This window comes from Aotus nancymaae, unplaced genomic scaffold (genome assembly GCF_030222135.1).
Source record: "Aotus nancymaae isolate 86718 unplaced genomic scaffold, 86718_ANA_hifiasm-v0.15.2.pri h1tg000015l_1, whole genome shotgun sequence".
NCBI lineage: Eukaryota > Metazoa > Chordata > Mammalia > Primates > Aotidae > Aotus > Aotus nancymaae.
The window spans coordinates 8808729-8825182 of NW_026988427.1; the positions used below are offsets into that span (position 1 = coordinate 8808729).

General features: G+C 49.8%; 1 long non-coding RNA gene and 1 pseudogene across 1 annotated transcript; one reads left to right on the plus strand and one right to left on the minus strand.

Annotated features, from left to right (window-relative positions):
* The window catches only part of LOC135275153 (ubiquitin-conjugating enzyme E2 G1-like), a 32525-nt pseudogene extending 19005 nt beyond the window's left edge, over nucleotides 1-13520 (minus strand).
* A 1487-nt stretch (nucleotides 13521-15007) lies between these two features.
* Nucleotides 15008-15825, plus strand: LOC110569408 (uncharacterized). Its single transcript, XR_010342864.1, has 2 exons — nucleotides 15008-15167; nucleotides 15659-15825. It is a non-coding gene; the product is annotated as an uncharacterized LOC110569408 (long non-coding RNA).
* The last annotated feature ends 629 nt before the right edge of the window (nucleotides 15826-16454 follow it).

Here is a 16454-nt window from a genome sequence, read left to right on the forward strand (position 1 = left end):
ACATGGCAACTGAAAGTTAGATTTTCCCTCTTTTCGTTATAGAAAACGAGCATAAAAAGAATAAGAAGCAAGCCGGGTACAGCGGCTCACGCCTGTAATCCCAGCACTTTGGGAGGCTGAGCTGGGAGGATCAGTCGAGCCCAGGAGTTTGAGACCAAACTGGGCAACATAATGAGACTTTATAAAGAAAATAAAATTTAATTAAAAAAACATAATTAGATATCAGTTTATCCCCATCAGATTGCCACAAATCAAAAGTCAACAGTATCATGTCTCCCTGCAACATGCATGAAGAAGAAAAAGAAGAAAACAGAAACGAAACAACAGTATCTTGTGTTGGTAAAGACATCCGGTAACTGGAGGTCTCCTGCGCGTGTTGGCCACGTTTTCGCCCTTCATTTCAGCAGTTTCACTCTTAATGATACAAGCCAGAGAAACTCTTACTCATGTGCTCCATGGACAGGTAGGAAGGCCCAAGGTAACCCTGTTTGTAATTAAGAAAAAGTAAAAGCAGGAAACAAGCCAGGTGTCCAGTGGGATAACGGATTAGTAACTTGCGACACACAATGAAACACTATTGCAAATGACCTGCGTATACGCACACATCAACACGAATGAGCGCTCCAAACATCATGTTGACTGAAAAGCAAATCACAGAATACAAAAAATATAATTCCTTTGTATAAAGTTCAAAAACAAACAAAACTTAGCAAATTTTCTTCAAAAACATGTATGCATACATACATATATGTGGTAACCATGAAGGAAAGCTAGGAAGCGATAAATAAAAGCTCAGAGCAGATTACTAGGGGGATAAGGAGGGAGCTGATTCAGTTGGGAGGGGCTGAGAGTGGCTTCAGAGATATCCTTAGCATTCTATTTCTTCCAGTTTGGAGCGCAGTCATGCGATCATAGCTCATTGCAGCCTTGACCTCCTGAGCTCAAGCAATCCTCCCACCTCAGCCTCCTGACTATCTGGGACCACAGGCATGCACCAACATACCCAGCTAATTTTTATTTTTTTTGTAGAGACGGGATCTCACTATGTTGCCCAGGCTGGTCTCATATCCCTGGGCTCAAGCGATTCTCCTTCCTTGGCCTCCCAAAGTGCTTGGATTACAGGAATGAGCCACCATGCCCAGTCAGCATTCTATTTCTTTTTAATTTTTGTATTTAATTTTTTTTTTAGAGACGAGATTTCACTGTGTTGGCCAGGATGGTCTCGATCTCCTGACCTCGTGATCTGCCCACCTCAGCCTCCCAAACTGCTGGGATTACAGGCGTGAGCCACCGTGCCCAGCAGCATTCTATTTCTCAAGCTGCATGCTGGGTGCTCATATAGGGCTCATTTCATTATTTGTCATACCTTATATATGCATGTATAAATATATATGTTTCATATATATGAAAAAATAAAATCTCATAAGAAACAAAATTGAATCTAAACAAGAAGAGGACTGTCTGCATCTGTGGCAGTTATGAGAAATGAAGATGCTTTCTCGCTGATGCTCCGGGAGAGCTGGGGAGCACTCGAGTCATTAGTGCCTGTCATCTGCACCTCATCATACGTGGCCCCCTTTGGATCTCAGAAGTTCCCCAGGTGGGACCCACCAGCAAGACGGCCCTGTGTTGGAGGTGGCAGCTGTCACTGTGGCTTGTCCCAGGGTCACCAGAAATTCTGGAAAGAAATAGATGTGGTCTGTGAAATGAGATAAGTGAAACCTTCACTTCTACTTATTTGGAAAGCCTCCCTCAGACTTAGTTTCTTCGTCTGAAAAATGGGCATAATAACTACCGGATGGGGTTATTGCGAGAATCATATGAGATAATCTATGCTCAGGATGCAAAGCATGGAACTCCTCTTGCCTTTTGAAGTTACATGAGAACAGCTCCAGCACCACCTGGTGGGAATCTAATTTTCTGCTGCTGCCAGGCAGGGGGGCTACCTTCCTTTTCCTTCATTCCAAGACTCTCCCAGCCTTGCACGGTCCAGAGAAGGTCGCTGTCGATTAAAATAGACCCAAGAGGCACATCTACCAAACACAGTGTGTGGACTTCAGGTGGATCCTGATTGAAACGTACCAATGCAATTGTCCCGCTTCACCCATGGTTTCACTTTCCACCATTTCAGTTGCCTGGGGCACAGTTCAATAAGGTCTTTTTAGGAAGAGACGCCACATTCACACAACTTTTATTAAGGGATATTATAAATTATTGTTGTTAAACTCTCACTGTGCCACCTTTATAATTAAACTTTACCACAGGTGTGTATGGATAGGAAAAAACATAGCATACAAGGGCTCAGTACTATCTATGGTGTCAAGGCATCCAGAGGATCTTGGAACATATACCCCGCGGATAAGGGGGGACCGCTGTATAAAAACGTATTCTTGAGAAAATCAGGAAAGTGCAAATAAGGATTGGGCATTAGAAGATGCCAAAGTGGCCAGGAGTGGTGGCTCACACCTGTAATCCCAGCACTTTGGGAGGCTGAGGCAGGCATATCACCTGAGGTGAGGAATCCCAGACCAGCCTGGTCAGCATGGTGGAACCCTGTCTCTACTAAAAATACAAAAAACAGCCAGGTGTGGTGGGGCCCGCCTGTAATCCCAGCTACTCGGGAGGCTGAGGCAGCAGAATCGCTTGACCCCGGGAGATTGCAGTGAGTCAAGATCATGCTATTGCACTCCAGCCTGGGCAACAAGAGCAAGACTCTGTCTCAAAAAATGAAAAAAAAAAAAAAGATGCCAAAGCGTGATAGTGGTATTGAGATTGGGTTTTTTTTTTTTTTAATTCTTACCCTTGTGGTAGCATACACCTGTAGTCCCAGCTGAGGTGAGAAGACTGAGTGAGGCCAGGGGTTCAAGACCAGCCTGGGCAACATAGCAAGACCATATATACACAAACAAATTTAAAATTAGGTAGGCATGCTGGTGTGTGCCTGTAGTCTTAGCCACTTGGGAGGCTAAAGTGGGGAGATCACTTCAGCCCAGGAGTTTGAGGCTGCAGTGAACCATGATCACACTACTGCACTCCAGCCTGGGCAACAGAGTGAGACTCCATCTCTTAAAAAGAAAATTTCATCCTTTAGAGATACAACCCAAAGTATTTGTGGATAAAATATTATATTTTATATAGTATAAAATGTATATAGTCTTGAATTTGCTTTTAAATAATCTGATCATGTGAGTGGACAAAGATGAAACAAGAGGCCAGGCACAGTGGCTCACACCTGTAATCCAGCACTTTGGGAGTCTGGGGCAGGTGGATCTCTTGAGCACAGAAATTCAAGACCAGCCTGGGCAACATAGTGAGACCTCATCTCTACAAATTAAAAAAAAAAAACAAAAACTGAACCTAAAGTACAATAAAATATGTATGTGTGTGTGTGTATATATATATATATAGATAGATAGAGAGAGAGAGACAGAGAGTAAGGTTTAAATGAGAGGCAACGGAGGAGTAGAGGCGTTCCAATTGGCTGTGGGAGAGGAGGATGTGGGCGGGGCAAGCTGCCATTGGCAGGTAAGCGGGATGCACAATGCTATTGGGCAGATTTACAAGACTTCTTTTGCATTTTGGTGGGGTTTTCCAACGGCTGACTAGGTACTGAGTGCAAAGCCTAGTGCCGAGTGCAAAAGTGGGCATGGGGTGATGACGTAGTTTCTAGGCGCGGAGAGGGATGGGCGTGGCTGAGCTCGGGGGGGGGGGGGGGCGTGTCCGAGCTCCTGGCGAGGTGACTGGCCTTACATACACACACACACACACACACATAAAATTTGTGTGTGCATATATATATACACACACACACACATAGATATACCTAAAAAATAAAGAAAAGGTGAAACAGTCCCAGCACAATGGCTCATGCCTATAATCCCAACACTTTGGGAGTTGGCGGCGGGCCTGAGGCAGGAGAATCACTTGAACCTTGGAGGGGGAGGTTGCAGTGAGCCAAGATCACACCACTGCACTCCAGCCTGGGTGACAGAGTGAGACTCCATCCCAAAAAAAAAAAAAAGGTGAAACAAGAGTGGTCCTGAGATCCTCCCTGTAGCTGGCGGATAGTTGCCTGATAGGTACAAGAGAGTTTATTGCTCTCTTTGTTTTTCTTTGATGCATGTGTGAAATGTTCTGTGGAAGGAGGGAAGGAGGATGGGAGAGAAGCAGGAAGGGAGGAAAGTACTAGGAACATTCCCTCTCCTGCAGGGAAGAACTTCAGTGCGTCTCAGACCAGCAGAGCTCTCTGCAGCTGAGGGCCGCCCTCCTGCTGGAGATGACATCGTTAGCAGCATAAGCTTCCAGAAGAGGATGGTTCCAAACACAAGGCCAACTTCACCACTCCTTTTGGGCACAAACACATCCAAAAGACTCCTGCATCGAGAATGTAGGGTCTGGGCTCCAGCACCTGTCCCTATGGATTCCACAGCCCTTGTCCTCTCCAGGCCCAGGAGATCCTGCACGAGAGGTAGGACCACTTTCCTTTGTCAACCTTCTGAAATACTAGAGCAGCTCCCCTTGAAATTATCCCTTCAGAAGGGGCTCAGATCCGGGAGGAAAGGGGCTGGGGCACTGTAGCCCTCCACAGGACACAGAGGACCCTCCTGGGATGGGGAAAGAGATGGGTGGGCTGCGTGGGGAGACACTTGTTGCTCCCCATTCTACATCCCCCCACCGGAATACAGACAAGGAGACCTCTTGCTATAAAAGTGACATCGGGGCCGTGCGCAGTGGCTCACACCTGTAATCCCAGCACTTTGGGAGTCCAAGGCAGGCAGATCACTTGAGGTCAGGAGTTCAAGACCAGTCTGGCCAACATGGCAAAACACCGTCTCTACAAAAATACAAAAAATTAGCCAGGTGTGGTGGCGTGCACCTGTAATCCCAGCTACTCGGGAGGCTGAGGCACTAGAATTACTGGAATCCCGGAGGTGGAGGTTGCAGTGAGCCGAGATTGCGCCATTGCACTGCAGCCTGGGTGACGCAGCAAGACTCTGTCTCAAAAAAAAACAACAACAAAAAAGTGATACCATAAAAGTTAAGTGTCCGTTAAGTCTCCACGCTACAAATGGAACCAGTGAGCTGCCAGGTGCAGATGGGAGTGGTCCCTTCCCAGTCCCGAGATCAAGAGCTCCTCATGCATCCACCAGCTTTTACTGACCCCTTGTGGTCATTTGCTTCTTCTCGCAGACGTTCCTGAGATGAGAATACCCACCCAGCCTGCCTTATTGTCAGGGAGAAAGTCTGTCACTTAAACCTTGCTTTAGGCCAGTCTTTACCATGAGACAGACATGTGCCTCAGAAGTGAGAAAACTTCCTCCCAAAGCATGTTAGTATATGAGTATCTTCCAGCCAATTTCTTTTCTTTGAAAAAACCTTACTGGCCCCAATTTTTCAAAATAAAAAGTTGGGGAGAGAAGGATTCTAAGACAGTGGAGTAGCAAGTTCCAGAAATCTGTCTTTTCATCTCAACAACAATTGCCTTGACAGAATTCCTCTGATGTAACTATTTTGGAACTCTGGAGTCTATTGAAGACTTCCAGTTGTAGCTAATTTGTGTCAATTTCAGCTCTTAGCCGGCAGCAGCCACCCATCCCCATCCCATGCCCCTGGCTGGCAGCTGTGCACATATTCCTGGAGCAGCTTGCAGACAGCTGGTGGGTGGGAGCCGGGTGGACAAAAAAGACACTGTCCTCCAAATATGGGAGGTCTGTGCTCTGTTCACTGATTGCTGCTTCTGATCACTGCGGTGCAGACAAAGAGGTGGTCCTTACTGTGATTGCACCTGCCCCCAGTGTTGCAAGCCCTTCCCCCTCTGGCTGAAGTGACTCCCAGAGGATTTAAGGAGTCTGGGTCTCCCTGCCCCTGTTTCACTTTTCTCTTTGTCCTCTCTTGGGAGCCAGACGTTGAAGACAGGGACATTCAAAAGCAGCTGCGTATACGGGGGAAACGAGAGTCACTGTGCCCCAGGGAAGGCGCAGGCTCAGCGAAGAGTTGAGAAGACCTTGAGTTTATAGCTCTGGTTGATCACTGGCACAGAGACAGACCACAAAGGTTTAAAAAAAAAAAATCCCAGCACTTTGGGAGCCAAGGTGGCTTTTGATCACCTGAGATCAAGAGTCTGAGACCAGCCTGGCCAACATGATGAAACTTTGTCTCTACTAAAGATATAAAAATTGGCTGGGCATGGTGGCTCACACTTATAATCCCAGCACTTTGGGAGGCTGAGGCAGGTGGATCACCTGAGGTCAGGAGTTTGAGACCAGCCTGGCTAACATGGCAAAACCCCATCTCCACTAAAATTATAAAAATTAGCCAGGCATGTTGGCACATGCCTGTAATCCCAGCTACTCGGGAAGCTGAGGCAGGAGAATTGCTTGAACCCAGGAGGCAGAGGTTGCGGTGAGCTGAGAGGACGCCACTGTACTCCAGTCTGGACGACAGAGTGAGACTCCGTCTCAAGAAAAACAGAAACAAAAAACTGAACTAAAAAGAAAAATGAAAACAAAAAACAGCACACCATGGGGAAGAAGAAGACCGATTTCCAGAGTTCCCACATTATTCAATTCAGATGTCTGGTTTATAGCAACAACAAAACCATAAGGCATACAAAGAAAGAAGAAATCATGGTTCATTCAAAGGAAGAGTCAACCAACTGAAACTGTCCCTGAAAAAAGACCTAATGGCAAATCTATGAAAGACTTTCAAAGACAGCCTTAAAGATGCTGAAAGAACTCAAGGACGCCATGGAAAAAGTCAAGTGAAAGATACATGAACAAAATGGATGGAAAGGCAAAAAGAAATTGTGAAGCTTTAGCTCCAGAGCACGGGAACTGAAATGAAAGGGTCGCTGGAGGGAATCAAAGGCCAATTTGAGCAGAAGAAAGACTTGGCAAACCTGAAGATAGGACCATGGAGACTATTGAGTCTGAGGAACAAAAAGAAAGAAGACTGGCCTGGCGCGTGGCTCACGCCTGTAATCTCAACACTTTGGGAGGCCAAGGCAGACCGATAACTTGAGGTCAGGAGTTTGAGACCAGCCTGGCCAACGTGGTGAAACCCAGTCTGTATTAAAAACACAAAAAAATTAGCGAGGTGTGGTGGTGCATGCCTGTAGTCCCAGCTACTCAGGAGACTGAGGCATAAGAATCGCTTGAACCCAGGAGATGGAGGTTGCAGTGAGCTGAGATCATGTCATTGCACTCCAGCCTGGGTGACAGAGAGAGACTCCCTCTGAAAAAAAAAAAAGATTGAAGAAAAGTGAACTGAGCCTACAGGACCTGCAAGACACCATCAAGAGGACCCACATACACACTGTGGAGGCCCCAGAAATGCATACCTGTGTATAAGCAGTGTTTTTCCAACATGACTTGGAGGAAACCTTGCCTTTCTGGCTTATTGGCCACAGCCATCTATGAGAGACCAACCCAGAGAGACTGGCGCCTTGGGGAGAGAGGCGAGCCAGCGGAGGGACGCTCTGGTTGGGAGCTGGACAGTCCCAGTTCTGCAAATAACTGTATGTGCTTGTGAGACCGACTCACCCCACAAAACCTCTTTACCTCACCTCTGCAAGAAGGAGAACACCAGCACCCTGCTCTGGCAGTGTGAGGGTTTCAGTAGGGGGACACAGGTATGGAGGATGGCTGGGATTTGCTCACACCACTACTTAGATGTGCAGAGAAAATGTGTTCAAGTGAATCTTCTTCCCCAGTCATGGGGGCTGGGGGTGGGGTGTCAAGACTTTAACTTGGCATCTCAGTCTCTTCTGAGGCATTTTTGTTTTCCTGCCCAAATGTTGCATTTCCCAAGACCACCCTGGCCTGCCACATCCCCATCTTGTGCTTGCAAAAACCCCCGAGACTGTAGCTGGCAGACCCACAGGCGGCTGGAGGTCGAGAGGAACACACAGACAGCACACTGGCAGGCCAGCGACCGGCACGACGACGTAGAGTTTGGCTGGGGCAGTTGGAGGAAGGCTCTGGCCACCGAGTGGCCCGACTCCAGGGAACACCATCTCCCTCCTGACTCCCCCACCTGAGAGCTACTTCCACTGAATAAAACCTTGCGCTCATTCCCCAACACCACGTGTGATCCGATTCTTCCGATGCACCAAGGTAGGGACCACAGGACTCGGAAAGCCCTCTGTTCTTGTGATAAGGCAGGGGTCTAACTGAGCTGACTAACACAAACCGCCTATGGACAGCCACACTAAAAGAGCACCCTGTAACACACGCCCACTGGGGCTTCAGGGGCTGTAAACATTTGCCCCAGATGCTGCCGTGGGGTGGGAGCCCCACAGCCTGCCCATCTGCATGCTCCCCTAGAGGTCACTGAAGAAGGGAGCTTTTCTAGTTTCACTAGTCAATAAAGTAACAAATCCTATTTTTGTTCGCTCCCAGAAAGACTGTGTATCCAGAAATCTGTGTATCCCCGGTGTGAAGACCTCCGAGCTTGTCTACCTGACCTGGGAACTAAAGACATTTAGTAAATCCTTTTCCCTTTCAACCTTGTTGGCGCTCAGCTCTCATCTGAAGTACAAGCTTTGCATTCCAGCACAGCACTAAGGTAAAAGTCGTATTTGATAGGAGGCTACATTCAACAGACTGCAGCAGAAAAATGAATCACAATGATAGAACTTAAAGCCCTTGTCCCCATCACACCTGTAAAGCACAGTGACAGGGAGGTGGTGAGCACCAAGACCAGGGCTGTCAGAACGGCCACGCTTCACAAGCATGAACTGGGTTCATCCAGCAGGGCTCCAGGCTGCACTGCTGTGGCAGGGGCCAAGTGACTTGGTGCAGAGGGGCTGCTGTGAGCTAAGGCTCTGAACCAGAGCTTCCCATGGCCCAGAAGTGAAATGCGCGCCCCATGCCAGCCCTGGGCCGGCCCCAGGACCCGCTCTAACTGCCTCAGGATCCTCCTGTGAGCTTCAGGCCTGTGAGATGGAGGTGGAGGGTCCATGGGACCTCCCATGGAGTTGGCTGGGCAGGGAGGCTGCCAGTCATCCTGAGTGACCACTCCAGTCCTCAATTCCCAGGCTAGAAGCCACCATCTGCTGAAGAAATGGCAGAGAAAGGCTCAGAGTAGAGGATGCAGCCGGGCAGGTTCTGCCCTCCCTTCAGCCCAATGCAACTGGAAGCCCCTGGAGAGTGGGACCTCTATCTGCAAACCCGTGGAGGTCCCACAGGGGGAAGAACACAAGATTTGGAGTCGGGTAGACCTGGACACACACCATGGCCCTGCCCTGACTCACTGAGTGACCTTGGCCTTCTGCGTTCCACAGCGCGGGGTTTCGACCTACTATGCCTGTTAACCAGGCGCCTGTGAAAAGCTCACCCTACTCAGCCTGGCAGCCTCTGATATGGTCCCCCCTCCTCAGCTCCCGCGCCCCCTCCCTTGGGTTTATAAACCCCAGCTCACATTGGGACAGCCTCTTCTCGTATCTAGTCTCATCCACCACTACCCTGAGAGCTGCTTTCTTGGTGGAGCCCAGACTCTGCCTGGTTAAGACGTCTGTGAGCAACACCAGGACCCAAACCTCATTTTGTCTGACTGTGGAAACGGCCATTTCCATTGGCCCGTCACTGAATCACAGAAGAGGCACAGGCCCTACGAATGCCAACATCTCCTCCAATAAAACCTGGCGGGGGAGGAGGAGGAGGATCTCATTTTTAGTGTTAGAAAAATGTAAATTGTAATGCATGTGCTACACAAGATGTTTCGGGGGAAGGCGCTTGGCAAGCATTGTCCTGCAGGGGGTGCTATCCACTCAGCGACCCACAGCAGCCTTGGGGCTGAGGGGTGGAGGCTGTTATCAGCCTGGCTGAGTCCCACGTGCTGTGGGGTTATTTGCCAGGTATCTACTTGTTGAAACGCTTGCTTTGCTATGAGCAATCACAGTGAGCCCAGGCAAATAACACTGTTCTTCAAAATCACAAAAATACATGAAGGCTGCAGAACACACAGAATCATTTCAGAAATACATCATCATGCTGGGCTCAGGGGATCAGGCCCGTAATTTCAGTACTTTGGGAGGCCAAGGCAGGTGGATCACTTGAGCCCAGAAGTTCAAGACCAGCCTGGACAACAAAGCAAGACCCTGTCTCTATAAAAAAAAATTTTTTTTTTTTGAGACGGAGTTTCGCTCTTGTTACCCAGGCTGGAGTGCAATGGCGCGATCTCGGCTCACTGCAACCTCCGTCTCCTGGGTTCAGGCAATTCTCCTGCCTCAGCCTCCTGAGTAGCTGGGATTACAGGCATGCGCCACCATGCCCACCTAATTTTTTGTATTTTAGTAGAGACAGGGTTTCACCATGTTGACCAGGATGGTCTCGATCTCTTGACCTCGTGATCCACCCGCCTCGGCCTCCCAAAGTGCTGGGATTACAGGCGTGAGCCACCGCGCCCAGCCCCCAAAAAAATGTTAAAAATTAGCCAGACATGGTGGTGCACACCCGTAGTCTCAGCTACTCAAGAGGCTGAGGCACGAGGATCACTTGCGCCTGGGCGGTCAAGGCTGCAGTGAGCCTAGATTGAGCCACGGCACTTCAGCCTGCACAACTGAGTGAGACCTTGTCGAAATAAAGAGGCTGGGCATGGTGGGTCACGACTGTAATCCCAGCATTTTGGGAGGCTGAGGTGGGAGGATCCCTTGAGCCCAGGAGTTCCAGACCAGACAGGATCTCACTCTGCTGCCCAGGCTGGAGTACAGTGGTACGATTTCAGCTCACTGCAGCCTTGACCTCCCAGGCTCAGAAAATCCTCCCACCTCAGCCTCCCGAGTAGCTGGAACTACTTGTGTATGCTACTATGCCTGGCTAGCTTTTCTTTTTCTTCTTTATAGAGATGATGGGATGACGGGATGACGGGGGTGGGTCTTGCTTTGTTGCCCAGGCTGGTCTTGAACTGCTGGCCTCAAGCAATTCTTTCTGCCTTGGCCTCCCAAAGTGTGAGGTTACAGGCATGAGCCACCATACCTGGCATCATTTTCTTTTCTATTTGTATTATTATTAGTATTATTATTTTGAGGCAGGGTCTTGCTCTGTAGCCCAGGCTGGAGTTCAGTGGTGTAATCCTGGCTCACTGCAACCTCCACCTCCCAGGTTGGAGTGATTCTTGTGTCTCAGCCTCCCTAGTAGCTAGGATTACATATGTGTGCCACCACGCCCAGCTAATTTTTGTATTTTTAGTAGAGATGACGTTTCACCATGTTGGCCAGTTTGGTCTCGAACTCCTGGCCTCAAGTGATCTGTCCGCCTCAGCCTCCCAAAGTGCTGGGATTCCAGGTGTGAGCGACCATGCCCGGCTTCTTTTCTATTCGTATTCTATTTCAGGTTTGCTTTTTTTTTTTTCTTTTTTGGTTTAACTGCACTTTTTTAGTGTGTAAGATAATGTTTATGATTTGAAAGTCAAAAACCATATCAAAAGCTGAGCTCTGAGCATCTCCCTTTCCCGTGGCGGAAGGACATTTGCAGTAGCCACCTCCAGAGCCTCCCAACTCTGCTGCTCCGGCCTCCATCCTGGCCCTCTTGGACGGAGAGCTCAGACATCCAGGTTCCCATCAGGACTGCAGTGGCCCAGAGCTGGCAGGGCCCCTGGAGGTCATCCAACATGCTTCTCCCTCTGGCAGACAGAAACTGGATGTCAGACTTCTGGCCATAAGGGCAGGACCAGGACTCAGGCATGGCTCTTCACAGTTCCAGAACGCTAGGGTCACTCAGGCGGGAGTGGGGGTGGGGCACTCACCTTTATCCCGCTGCCTCTGCTAACCAAGCATTTGGTTAGCAGGCTGTTTTCATCTAAATCCTCCTGACAACACTGGGAGATACTCCAAGGAAGACAAAGAGACATGGACAGCTTAAAAGACCTGACTGGTCTGACCCAAACCCCTTGCTTTTCTGATGCTACATCACAAAAAATGTCTTCTCCTGCCCCTCCCACCAGTGGCAGCATCTTCCAGGCTTCCAGGCTGGCAGTGGAGGAGTCATTTTGAGCTCTTCCTTCTCCTTCACGCTGGCATCCCTTTTGTGGGCACAGAGCCCAGCCCTAGAGGGCTGGGAGAAACCACCAAGGGCATCCAGTTCAGCTGCCCACGTAACACTTGGGTTTTCTATAAACATTCATGATGAAGCCGCTGCTCAGGCTCAGCCTAAACACGGCCCCCACCTCTGTGCCAGGGAGCTCGCTACTTCCTGACATGACCTGTTGCATCTTGAAATGGTTACGATGTTCAAAAGTCTGCCTCAGTTTGAGCAGAAATCTGCCTCCCTGTTGCCTCCCCTCCCGCTCCCTGCACACACGTCCACTGGTTCTAGTTTGTTGCGGGGGGGGCATAGAACAGATCTGACCCCTTCTCTTATCTTAGCCCTTTGAACGTGAAAGCAGTAATCAAGCCCCTAGAGGGTAAATATCCCCCATTGCTCCAGCTGGTCCTCATATGATATAGTTCCAGATCACTAGACAGTCTGGTCCCTTCTCCAAATGTGCTGCAGTTCCTCTAAATCGGGTGTTACAAACTCCATGCCTAAGGGGGCCAAGCAAGTGACATCAGTGAGTGAGATGGGTGAAGCATAACAACAGGGATTAGTGGGGACTGCGGCCAAGAGGCGTTTCAGCCAATTGCTGCCATGGAGAAGTGAGGCCCTGCATTGCCAGATCTTCTCACTTTCCAATAGAAACAGTAAATTTGGGTTTGGATTTGAAATGTTCTGATTTTTTTGAGTTATTAATTTTTCAAAAACAACACTATATGAACCAACACTGTGCAGCAAACAAAAAGCTATGGGCACCTTTGTGCAACCTCTGGTTTACTGGCCTCTTAAAATGTGCTACATAAAATTTGCTGGGTGCTGGCCGGGCACAGTGGCTGGCACCTGTCATCCCAGCACTTTGGGAGGCTGAGGCAGGTAGATTGCTTGAGTCCAGGAGTTTGAGACCAGCCTGGGCAACATGGTGAAACCCCACCTCTACTAAAAAGACAAAAATTAGCAGGGTATGGTGGCGCGTGCGTGTAGTCCCAGCTACTTGGGAGGCTGAGGTGGGAAAACTACCTGAGCCAGGGAGGTTGAGGCTGCAGTGAGCAAAGATGGCACCCCTGCACACCTGCCTGGGCAAACGGAGGGAGATCCTATCTCAAAAATAAATAAACAAATAAAGTGTGCTGGGTGTAGTTATGCTGCCTGTAGTCACAGCTACTTGGGAGGCTGGGGTGGGAGGATAGCTTGAGCACAGGACTTCCAACCAACCTGCACTGCCCTGACCAGCCAGCCGTCTCCCTCTTCTGCCCCTCTTCCTCACCGCAGCCCAGGGCACTCTTATCACCCCGTTGTCATCAACCTGCCCTAGGGACCTACTGTGGCCAAACCTCAATCAGCCAGGCCTGGCCCCTCCTGGAGAGCAGGCAGGCCGAGGCCGTGTCTCACGCACCCGTTGGCTTCTCCCCTCCTTTCTCGCCCACTCCTCCACACCGTTGCTGAAGCCACGTCTGTCTCCAGCGTGCCTTCTTCCTCTCCCACCCGCATCTTACGTCCTCTCTGAGGCCTTCCCTGGTGGCATCAGCCCACATTGGTGTCCGTCATATGCTTGACTACGTGTAAAATGGGGAGAGTGACAGATCAAACTCAGAGTGTCTGAAGAATGAATGAGGGGACTCGGGTCAAGTGCTTGGAGTAGAAGCTGGCACACAGCAGTACTTGATGAACAGCAGCACCGTTCATTCTTATTAATATCACCATTAATATCCCATTTCATGCTGAATCCACATGCTGCCTGGTGCTCTCTTTCACATTTGCTAATCATATCTCTCCAACTGACTGAGGAAGCAGGAAGGACCCTGGAGGCAGAGCCTGGTGGCTGGGTCCGAATTCCACGTCTCCCGTATATTACCCCAGGGAAGTCACGTAACCTCTCTTGGCCTCCGTTTCCGAGTCTGTAAAATGGAGCTAATGAGTCCCGTTTCTCAGGGCTGTGATAAGGATCTGATGAGGCAATGTCTGCAGAAGCTCTAAGTAAACTGGGAAGAAATGCTGTAAGAACGACACAGTTGCCGGGGAGGAAGTTCCAGGCCAGCCATCGCATTGCTGGAGTCAAGGGCCAGGTGGTTCTGCCTTTGATCAGATCTAGAATGTCCACAAGTGACTACTCTGTGCCAGACTTTTGAAGTATGAAGGACACTGTAAAGTCACCTCTAAACCTCTCCACTTGTCCCCTCCACTCTGTCCCCGGCTGCCATCTGCACCAGCTGGCCCTTCTCACTCTCTCCTGGTATCCCAACCTCCTGACCTCCCTTCCCAAACTCTGCCCACTGAAGTCAATCCCTGCCCTGTGGCCAGCTTGATCTATCTTCCTGCACCCCATTCACTCTTTCTCTCACTCATGCATTACACAATTGTTCCGGAAATAAAACAGACCAAAATCCCTGCCCCGATGGGTTTTACATTCTAGCACAATACAGACTCATTGTGTAACCTCTTTGCTTTAAAAATGCCACAGTTTTCCAATTACGCTGGAGTCAAAAGTTGAGTGTGGCCTCCAGGACCGTTTGTGGTCAGCCCCTGCTCGCTTTCAGCTCCCGCCCCACTTTCCCGGGAAGGAAGGCTGCCTTGGGTTCCAGGTGGGCCACGCCCCTTCAGGCACAGTGACCTTGTTTTGGTTGTTTTTGTTATTCTAATCCAATAGTACCGAATATTAAATGCATTTAAGAAAGAGATCTTCCAAACAGGCTTTGTGTGGGCAACAAGGCTGTTTTATTTCTCGCTTGGGTGCAAGCGGGCCGAACCCGAGAAAGGACAGGTGCAGGGAGTAAGGGTGGGAATTGGTTTTATAAGTTGGGGTAATTTTGAGGGGCGGGGATGTTGCAGAGTAAGATCAGTTACAGTGGTGGGGGGTAGAGGCGAGGCGTCTACATGACCACAAGTTCAGTTACAAGGGCGGGTTGGGTAAGGCGGTAGAGCAGTTAAGATGGCAGGATGGGGCAAGGAGCTTTCACGTGATCATAAGAACAGTGAAGATGGCAGGGTGGGGTGCGGGGCCTGTCCGGGGAAGTTCCGCTGGGCAATTAGGGACAATGGTGACCGCAGTCGGTGGAGTGGGAGACGATTCGCTGCGGCAGGCAGAACTTCAGACTTTCTGGTTCCAGGCTTGCGTATGGAGACCTCACGGTTTTCTCAGTAAGTTCCCGGTTGCTGCATGTTTTCTCCATAGAGGAGTCTATTCTCAGTCTAGCCCAGTAGCCCAGATCAGGGGCCTCTCTCCTCCCCTGAGCTCTGCAGACAAGTCACCTGGAGGCTCCTGACAAAGACTCTGCTTGACCCAGGCCCCTGAGGCTTCTTCTAGACACAGCTATGTACTTCCTTATAAAATGCAGTTTCAGCAAGAACCCTGCTAGCTCACTGTAGTGTAATCCCCCACCCTCAAAATCTGATCACCCTTGATATCTGGTCAGGTTCCTCAGTCCCCACCAGCCCCCAGGTAATGTCTGGTCACCCTAGCCTGTCTTCAGGTAGAATCTTGTTAGGTCAGTTTAGCTGGAATCCCCGACCCCTGATGTTGCTTTTAGTAATTTCCCATCCCTCCAGTCCCCACCCTGCTCCTTGGCTCTCAACCCCCACTTTCCCGTGCTATATTCAGAGTTGAGCCGGATCTCTCTCCCCCACTGCAGGATTCCACTCTAGTGCCTCCTGTGCCTGTCTCCATGGTCCTGAATAAAGGCTGCCTTACCGCGCTGTATTCAGAGTTGAACCGGATCTCTCTCCCCCACTGCAGGATTCCACTCTAGTGCTTCCTGTGCCTGTCTCCATGGTCCTGAATAAAGGCTGCCTTACTGTGCCCTTTTTGTTTGTTTGTTTGACATGGAGTCTCACTGTGTTGCCCAGGCTGGAGTGCAGTGGCACAATCTTGGCTCACTGCAGCCTCTGCCTCCCAGGTTCAAGTAATTCCCTACCTCAGCCTCCCGAGTAGCTGGGATTATAGATGCATGCCACCATGCCCAGCTAGTGTTTGTATCTTTAGTAGAGATGGGGTTTCACCATGTTGGCCAGGCTGGTCTTGAACACCTGACCTCAGGTGATCTGCCTGCCTCCACCTCCCAAAGTGCTGGGATTCCAGGCGTGAGCCACTGCGCCCGGCCTCAGTTTTTCTTTAACACTCCCAAAGGTCGTTTGCCTAGTTGCTTCCCCAGCATCTACACAATGGATGCTTAGCCGTGTGTGTGTGTGGAAAAGGGGCTGGTAAGGGATATGTGTGTGTGTGTGTGTGTGTGTGTGCATGTGTGTGTGCGTGTGTATGTGTGTATGCAGAAAAGGGCTGATAAGGGATAGCAATGGTATTGTGGGTGGCCAGAGGAGAGAAGCAGGAAGCACTTTCCAACAGGGAGATAAGAGAGGGTCTCTGGGGATGTGCATGGAGTCTGGGCCTCGATGAATGAGTAGGATGTGACTACAGGAAGGAGAATTGCC